Source organism: Lichenostomus cassidix, chromosome 13 (assembly GCF_008360975.1).
Source record: "Lichenostomus cassidix isolate B80296 chromosome 13, HeHo_3.0, whole genome shotgun sequence".
NCBI classification, from domain to species: domain Eukaryota; kingdom Metazoa; phylum Chordata; class Aves; order Passeriformes; family Meliphagidae; genus Lichenostomus; species Lichenostomus cassidix.
The window spans coordinates 17,883,427-17,891,417 of NC_139494.1; the positions used below are offsets into that span (position 1 = coordinate 17,883,427).

Sequence of the window (7,991 nt, forward strand, 5' to 3'; positions counted from 1 at the left end):
AAAAGTCCAAGTCCTTCGCCCGGCGAGCCTGGCTGAGCTGCTCTGCGAGCAAAGGCACAGCACACCGCGCTGACACGTGCCACGTCTCCCAAACACTCTGCGCTCGTTTACAGCGAGTTTGAATTCTTGTTTTCTGTCTAGCGAGGGGTAAATATGTATTTCAAAGCTTTTCTAAACCTGGATGAAGGGGTAAGTGTGCCTGCACACACAGCTCAGAATCTGGCTACAGCACATGACATCTGTCTGCACGCACTGTCACCCATCCCCGCACTGAGGCTTGGGAGGACTGTTAAAGGACCTGGTTTACAAATTCTGGAAGGTAAATTTCCCTGGTATTTAAGTACACCTTGAGCAAGTGAAAAGGACATTTGCCACCTTTCCCAGGTCCGGAGCTCCCAGAGGTGGCACCTCTGTGGTTTGTCACCCCCCAGGAGCCACTCGCCCTCCCCACCACAAAACACAGCGTGTGCCACCTTTGCACGCCTTCAGTCCTAAAATGCAACTCATCCATCTTGCAATAAACCCCGCACAATTCAGTTCTTAAAATACATCTCAAATTTACAGATAAAACCTAGCCAAAAACAAGGCAGGATTTTTATTCGCTTCCAACACTCTACCCGCTCACGGCTACTCTCCAAACACACCGAAAACAAACCTCGTAAGTTTCAGATGTTTGCATTTGCTACATGTTGTTGTTTTTCCAGCGGAGAGCATAAACATTTGGAGCAACACTGTAAATTCTTGGGCAAACTTCCGACACAGTTGGTGTCCGGCAGTGCCGCAGTCCGGGGGCAAAGCCCAGTGCCAGCCCCGGGCACAGGGACAGCTCACAGCTCCCAAAGCCCGGCCGGGCACAGGGACAGCTCACAGCTCCCTGCACAGCTCCCAAAGCCCGGCCGGGCACAGGGACAGCTCACAGCTCCCTGCACAGCTCCCAAAGCCCGGCCGGGCACAGGGACAGCTCACAGCTCCCTGCACAGCTCCCAAAGCCCGGCCGTGCCCGCCGCTGTCTCCGTGAGCAAAGTTAAGGCTGCGAGCAACAAAAGGCTCACGTGTGAAGCCTTAAGGTGGCCCGGCCAGCTCCGGCCCGGGAATCGCGTCCCGGCGGGAGCGGCTCAGCGCCAGCAGCGCTCGGCAAAGCTCGAGAGGCTCTTCCTCGGCCGGGCGGGGATCCGGGGGGTTCCGGGGGGTCCTGCCCGAGCTGCCGGGGCAGTGACCCGCAGGGCCGAGCCAGGGACCCGCAGCTCGGCTAGCCCGAGCGGCACGGACTGCCGCGCTGCTTAAGGTGGACACCCGGAAAAAATACAACTATCCACCTCCAGCGCTGCCTTCTTCTTTTTTAACGCGAAGGGGAGGAGAAAGGTAGTTATTTCATCTGACAATTCCCCCAACGCCAAAAAAACCCAAGGCGGCGAATCATCCAGCGTAGGAAACGTGTCAAAAATCAGCTGCGAGAGTCTGCCCAAGGGCGGAAAACGCTGCGAGCACTTAAAACCTCCGGACTGCAATAAAATCGCCTTTGCGAAGTACAGTTTTCAGAGCAATGTGTCGGGACCTGTTGAGCCGTCTGCTGGCACACCCACTCGAGCACAGCAGCCCCGCTCCGCTCCGCTCCCCCGGGACTCCGGCACGGCACGACACCGACACGGGGGTTCCCAGCCGGGGGTCCCCGCGCCCCGCCGAGCCTGCCCCGCCGCCGCCGCCGTCCCGCCCGAGCTCCTCCGGGGGCGGCTGGGCTCGGCTCGGCTGGGCTCCCCGCCCCGGGCATTCCTGCGGGGACCGCCGCCACCCCCTCCGCCAAGTTCCCGGGAAGCGCAGCCCCCCGCCGGCCTTACCTCGTCCGGGAGGGAGCGGGGCTCCTTCAGCCGCCCACGGCCATGGCGCCCGCGGCGGGGCGGCACTGCGGGTCAACAGCCGCCCCTCCGGGGGCCGCGGCGGCACCGCTCCCCCTCCGCCGCTCCTGCCGCCGCTCCGGCCGCTGCCGCCGCTCCTCCGCGGGCCCCGCAGCCTGACCCGGCCCGCCCGCCGCCGCGGCGCCCCCTCCGTTAATTAGCGCTAATTGCCCGCGCGGACCTCGCCCCCCCGCGCTCCCCGCCCCGTCCCTCCGCCGGGCAGCGCCGCGCTCGGCGCTTCTCCCCCGCCACAAAATGGAGGACGGCGGCGGCCGCCTCCTCCCCTTCCCCTCCCTCCCTCCCTCCCTCCGCCTCCCCGACGTGGAGAGGGAGTGGAGACAGCGGGCTCGCCGAGGGGCGGCTGCGGCTGCTGCTCTGCTCCGTGCCCCGGCGCGGCGCGGTGCGGCTCGGCTCGGCTCGGCTCGGCTGGGCTGTGCTGTGCTGTGCTGTCCGTGCCCAGCCCGGCTCTGGCCGCACCGCCCGACCGGCTCAGGGGCAGCCCAGCCTGGGGGAACGGTGCGACCTGTTGGCCGAGCCGGGCAAGTGCAGCCGGGCCGGGCCGGACTGGGGCCCGCAGCGGGCAGGGCGGGCAGGGCAGCGCCGGGGAGGGTACAGCGGGCAGGGCAGGACAGGGGGCGATGCTCCCGGCAGGCAGGGCAGGGCAGGGAGCGATGCTCCCGGCAGGCAGGGCAGGGCAGGGAGCGATGCTCCCGGCAGGCAGGGCAGGGCAGGGGGCGATGCTCCCGGCAGGCAGGGCAGGGCAGGGAGCGATGCTCTCCCCGGCACGGCACGGCACGGCACAGCGGGCAGGGAAAGGCACGATGCTCTCCCCGGCACGGCGAGGCGCGGTGCAGCCCCTGTGCAGCTCTGGCTCCACTCTGCAGCAGACGCACGGAGCTGGTCCAGCGGGGGCCACCAAGGGGTCTGGAGCACCTTCTGCTGGAGACCCTGCGGGAGCTGGGCTGGGTTAGCTCGGAGAACACTGAGAGGAGATCCATCGATCCGTACAGACATCTCCAGGCTCTGCCCGGTGCTGCCAGGCTCTGCCCGGTGCTGCCGGTGACAGGACGAGGAGCTGTCAAACTCAAACACAAGTTCCACCTCAACATGAGGAAGAACTTCTTTCCATGGAGGTGGCAAAGCTCTGCAACAGCTGCCCAGGGAGAGCATGGAGTTCCCTCTCTGGAGACATCCCAAGCCCGCCTGGCTGTGTCCCTGTGTCCCCTGCTCCAGGTCACCCTGCCCAGGCAGGGGGTTGGACAGGATGATCAGATCTCACAGCACGATTATATGCCTTCATTTTTTAAGTCATAAGATTTTTCAGACCATATTGACTTTTGGAAGCTGTTGTTTTGCTTTTAAAATGCAAAACACATGCACACAATACTAGCTTAATTACTCTTTTCCCCCATAAGTTATGAAAAATGGTTCTCAAAATCGTAGCTCTTCCCCATTTTTGAAAGATGTGTTTAAAGCAGCCCTCAAAACTGTCTTGTGGTGCATTTTGGATGATGCAATGGATTTACAGCTCTCAGGAAACACTTCTTCCTATGCAAGGGAACCAGAATAGCAGAAGTCAGAGTGCTCACAGATAGTGTGAAACCTCTGTCACAGAGCAGGGTGTTGCAGATGTCCTGGCTGTTCAATAAAGGCAACAATATCTCTCAAAGCATGAAATCCTAGAGTACTCCAAGGACTACACCTGGAAGATTTACACTGCTGCTCTGTGAATATTCTGCTGCAGAAACTATTCTGCTGTCAGAAACTGACCCCTCCTACCCCTGCAATTTGGGGAACTCAGATATTAGGGTACATGTGGGAGAACATCAGCCTGTGGAGGAGAGCTGTAGCTCCTTCTGTAGTTTGGGGAACTAACTGGAATAATAAAGCTGTTTATTTCTAAGTGCTTCAGATGAGGACATCTGCTTATAAACACACGTTCAGATGGTTAATTACAGGGGGTTTTGTGCAGTAATGGGTAGGACACTCCTTCTCTAATGAATAATTCTACATATTAATGCCATTTTTGATCCAAAAGGACCCAATTTTAGATCATTATACAGAATTTTGCTGTTCCCTGGGAGGGAAGTGAGGCCCTGGCAGAGGGTGCCCAGAGAAGCTGTGCTGCCCCTGGATCCCTGGCAGTGTCCAAGGCCAGGCTGGACAGGGCTTGGAGCAGCCTGGGATGGTGGAAGGTGTCCCTGCCATGGCAGGGGTTGGCAATGATGTGACTTCTAAGGTCCTTTCCATCCCAAACCATGCTGTGATCCTCTGAATTCATTCAGCAGCAGCAGCCCAGGGCTGTTGGGAGCAGCAGGCACAGTGCAGCTCCAGGCTCTCCTGCAGGAATTTGGTGTGTGCAGGAGGGTCTGGCCAGAGCCATTCCCTTCCCCTCTCCCCAGGGCTGGTTCTCCTCGTTGCTCAGAGCAGCAGCACTCGCTGGAGGCTGTTTTGGTGTCCCTCACAGCTGTATCCCAGCTCCAGCTGTGCTCCATCCCCGCTGGGTCTGCACGGAGCTGCACCCATGTGGATTCTGTCCCTGAGCTCTGCTCCCTTTTACAGGTTTTGTATTGAATGGAGCACAATGTCAGCTGTTTTCTGCTTCTCTCTACAAAACTGGGGAAAGAATGTTAGTGATTCTCACTTCTCCATCCCCAAGTGCTCCTCAGGCTGGAGGAGCCCAGAGGGTCCCACAGGGCAGTGACCAAGGGATGCTCCAGTGCCAGAGGCTGCCCTGGTGCTGCACAAACCCCTGTGGCCTCACACTGCTGTCCTCTGGGGCTGAACAACCCAACAAACTTCCCCCTCGTTCTGCTTCAGACAGAAGTGTTCCCCAGGACAGTCCTACACCGTAAAAATAAATGTAATGCACAGCCTGGTAAGCTGTGTGTTCTGGCTGTTCTACAGCATTAACATGGACCCAGAGCATAACAGCCTAAATGTGCTATGTGATGATGGTTGGAGTTAAATACAACTCATCTTTGCTAGTTTATAAAAATGCATGAAATAAGCTGGGCTTTAAAAAACTTGAGATTTTTTTTTTGAGTAAGTACAGGTCTGGTGGGAGCCCAGAGCCCCAGGAATCCTGGGGAGCCACAGGGAGAGTGGTGCCAATTGTCATACTACAGATTTCAAAAATCTATAAATGGCTGCACCTTCCCATGCCACAGTGTAATAATACTGCAGAGATAATGAGCCTTGACCTTAACAAACACTAAATATAGACATTAAAATATAGAAGTGGAGAATATTATTAAATCATTAAAACATAATTATGGCTCTCGTAGAGGAGATTGGGCAATTCATGGAAGCAGGAGCCACTCTGAGCTTTGTGTACAGCATTCCAAAGGTCAGAAAGAACATCTGAGGCACCGAAGAGAACTCCTGTGGCTGCCAGATGCTGCCATGAATCTGCCTGGGCTCAGCAGGGGCAATGGGGGCACCTGGAGATGAGGAGATCCTATCACACCTGGCTGTGATAAAGGAGCCTGCAGAACGTGGGGCACAGGCAGCACAGGTATGGAATCATGTGGGGAAAGATTAGAATCTGCATTATGGAATAAAGACTGTATGGAGTCCACACACAGCAACTCATAAAGTCTGTAAGCCTGCTTGGAAGTACTTCCAAAAAGAAGGGTTGTGTTCCCTTTTCCTATGAAATTCCCATTCCATGGTGATGCCACAGACAGCTCATGTAAAGCAGAGTTTTATAGGAAGAATTGCTCCTTCCTCTGCAATCTGCTGTCTCACAGAAGGGCAGTGACATGCCCAGTGTCTAATGCTCTTCCCAAGGCCAAATCTTTTAAGATCTTGGTTGCCTTGTAAGGAGCTCAGTTTTGTTTCCTATCAGCTTGTGAGTAATTCTGCTTAATTCTTGAATATCCATCCAAGTCCCTCAGCCAGTGCCTGCAGCCTGTCCATAGTTTTGCAGGGAAGCCAGACTGGGATAAGGATGTTCCCCAGCTGTGCTCCCACAGCTCAGGAGCTGCTGCTTCACCAGCAGGACATCACAGCATCCTCCACGTGTTGGGCAGGAGGGATCTGGGGTCTGAGCTCACTTTTGCCATTAGCTGTGCTCAGTCACAGGCTGAGGCACAGAGGGGCTTTGCCATGCCCTCCCATCTCCTCCTCAGATCAATAACTCTTGGTATCTTTTCTGCTTTTTCCATGCTTTTTCCTGTATTTCCTTGTCTGTTGTGGTCTGTGTTGTACTTTGATTTCCCACCAGGTCCTTCACTTCTCCATGAACCACTCTGTGTGTCTTCCACTGTGCCATTCTCCCTCCCAGCTCCTTCCTCTTTACAGCTATTGATCTCTTCATCCTGAATCTCTTTTTCCCTTCCCCTTGAAGGATCATGGAATGGCCTGGGTTGGAAGGGACCTTGAAGCTCATCCCATTCCTGCAGGATCTGTGACAAAGGGCTGAAACCCTGAAGTGCTGGGACAGACAGACAGACAGTGAAATGCACTGGTCAGAAACAGAGGGGGAAGGGGAGAGGAATTAATTGGGTTAATTGACGAGGAGGAGGAGCACTTTGTGACAGGCTTGGGGTGAAGTTATGTGCAAGTACTCACAAACAGCTCTGTTGTTTTGAAGCTTCGCAGAAACATCTGGCAACAACATGCAAGGAAGAGGAAACTTTTGGTTTATGCATCAAGACCTCTCTATGAAAAAAGAAAACTTTAGCTAATTACAGGATGCCTGCAAGAGGAGAACCACCTTTGATTGCAGCTGTATTTTTTCCTGCAGCACAATGCCTGCAGAAACCCAGTAGCCAAGTGGCACACAGAGTTTAGTGCAGCCTGGGCATCACCAAAGCAGCTCTGTGGGCAGGAGGGCTGTTGGGGCTCCTGTGTTACAGAGAGCTGATGGCTGCATGGGAGCTCCCAGGGTCATCCTGGCTCAGCTGTGCTTTGGGACAGGTAGGAATTACCTGACAGGTAAATCAGTCCAGGCCTGACCTGGCTCATCAGTGCCCAGGACAACTCGGTGAATTGCCATGTGCAAGGAGCCAGGCAAGCAGGAATGATGAAGAACAGTGCACAGAGTGCCCTTGTTTGGTTTGAGTGCTGTGGTGGTGATGGTAGCAAAGGAGCTCCCAAGGCAGCTGCAATCAGTGAGCACAGTGTGCATTCCCAGGGAATCTGGAATTGCATCCCCACGTGGTTCCACCGTGGCACATCCACTGCAGAGTGCACCTCACGGCAGGCTGACACCTCTTTGTTTTAAAGCAAGTCCTGCCTCCCCCTGTTTGTGATTTCAAATCTCCTTCTATAAATCCAGGGCTTGTCAGCAATAAAGCAGAATTACGTGCAGCTGGGTTCCCTAATGAAACAAACTCAGCTGTGACACTGGGAGAGTTTTCAGCTCGGACTCAGGAGTGAGATATACAAGTAAAGGTATGAGCAAAACAAAACCGTTACCACTAAAAGCATGCTTTATGAAATGCCACAAACCTTTTAAAACATCTGCCTTTACAGCAAGAGATATGGTACCTCTTCAAATGGAAACCATAATTCCAAACTCTGCCATGTTTAGTGCCCTGGATGGGTCCTAATTTAGAGCCTGAGCCAACCCCAGCAGCCAAGGGGAAGAATTCTTGGACTTGCAGAATGTGCTCCATATGAAGAAAGGATTTTTAAACCTTTTCCTAAATATCACATACCTGAAATGGGAGAATTCAAAGGAAGTTAGGTAAGGAGGTGGGACATAAAAATTAAAATGCTTTTTTCTGGAGACATGAAAAGAGCACAGTAGAAATTAATTCAATGCAACATCTTGATCTTTTAATTTCTTACAGAAAAAGTGCTTAATTGTCCTTATCCTTTGGGCTCCATCCTACTTACTCCCCATGTTTTGTTTTTCCAGTATTTACATGGATATAACTTTTAAAGGACTGCAGCTCTAAACAGGCTTCTTCTGTGATTTAGTGGGGAGATCTAATAAAAAACCAGAAGACTTACCAAGCTATTTCCTCTGTGGGATTGTGTTTGGCATCAGACTGACATCACAGGAATTGGTGCTGAGAAGATAAAAACAAATAAAAAGAAAATCATATTGTCTCGCCTTATTTAAAGATGAGTTTAGAGACAGCCTAA

The 7,991-nt window shown here is 54.0% G+C and overlaps 1 protein-coding gene and 1 long non-coding RNA gene across 2 annotated transcripts in view; both read right to left on the reverse strand.

Annotated features, from left to right (window-relative positions):
* The window catches only part of NR3C1 (nuclear receptor subfamily 3 group C member 1), a 59,820-nt gene extending 57,720 nt beyond the window's left edge, over positions 1–2,100 (reverse strand). The window contains exon 1 of the mRNA XM_085074076.1: positions 1,836–2,100. The gene's annotated coding sequence lies outside the window, so the exon portion shown is untranslated. The remainder of the gene's footprint in view (positions 1–1,835) is intronic.
* Positions 2,101–3,937: 1,837 nt separating this feature from the next.
* Positions 3,938–7,623, reverse strand: LOC146431446 (uncharacterized). The gene is made up of 2 exons (XR_014854961.1): positions 7,559–7,623; positions 3,938–4,508 (listed from the first exon to the last, which is right to left on the reverse strand). It is a non-coding gene; the product is annotated as an uncharacterized LOC146431446 (long non-coding RNA).
* Between the last annotated feature and the right edge of the window lie 368 nt (positions 7,624–7,991).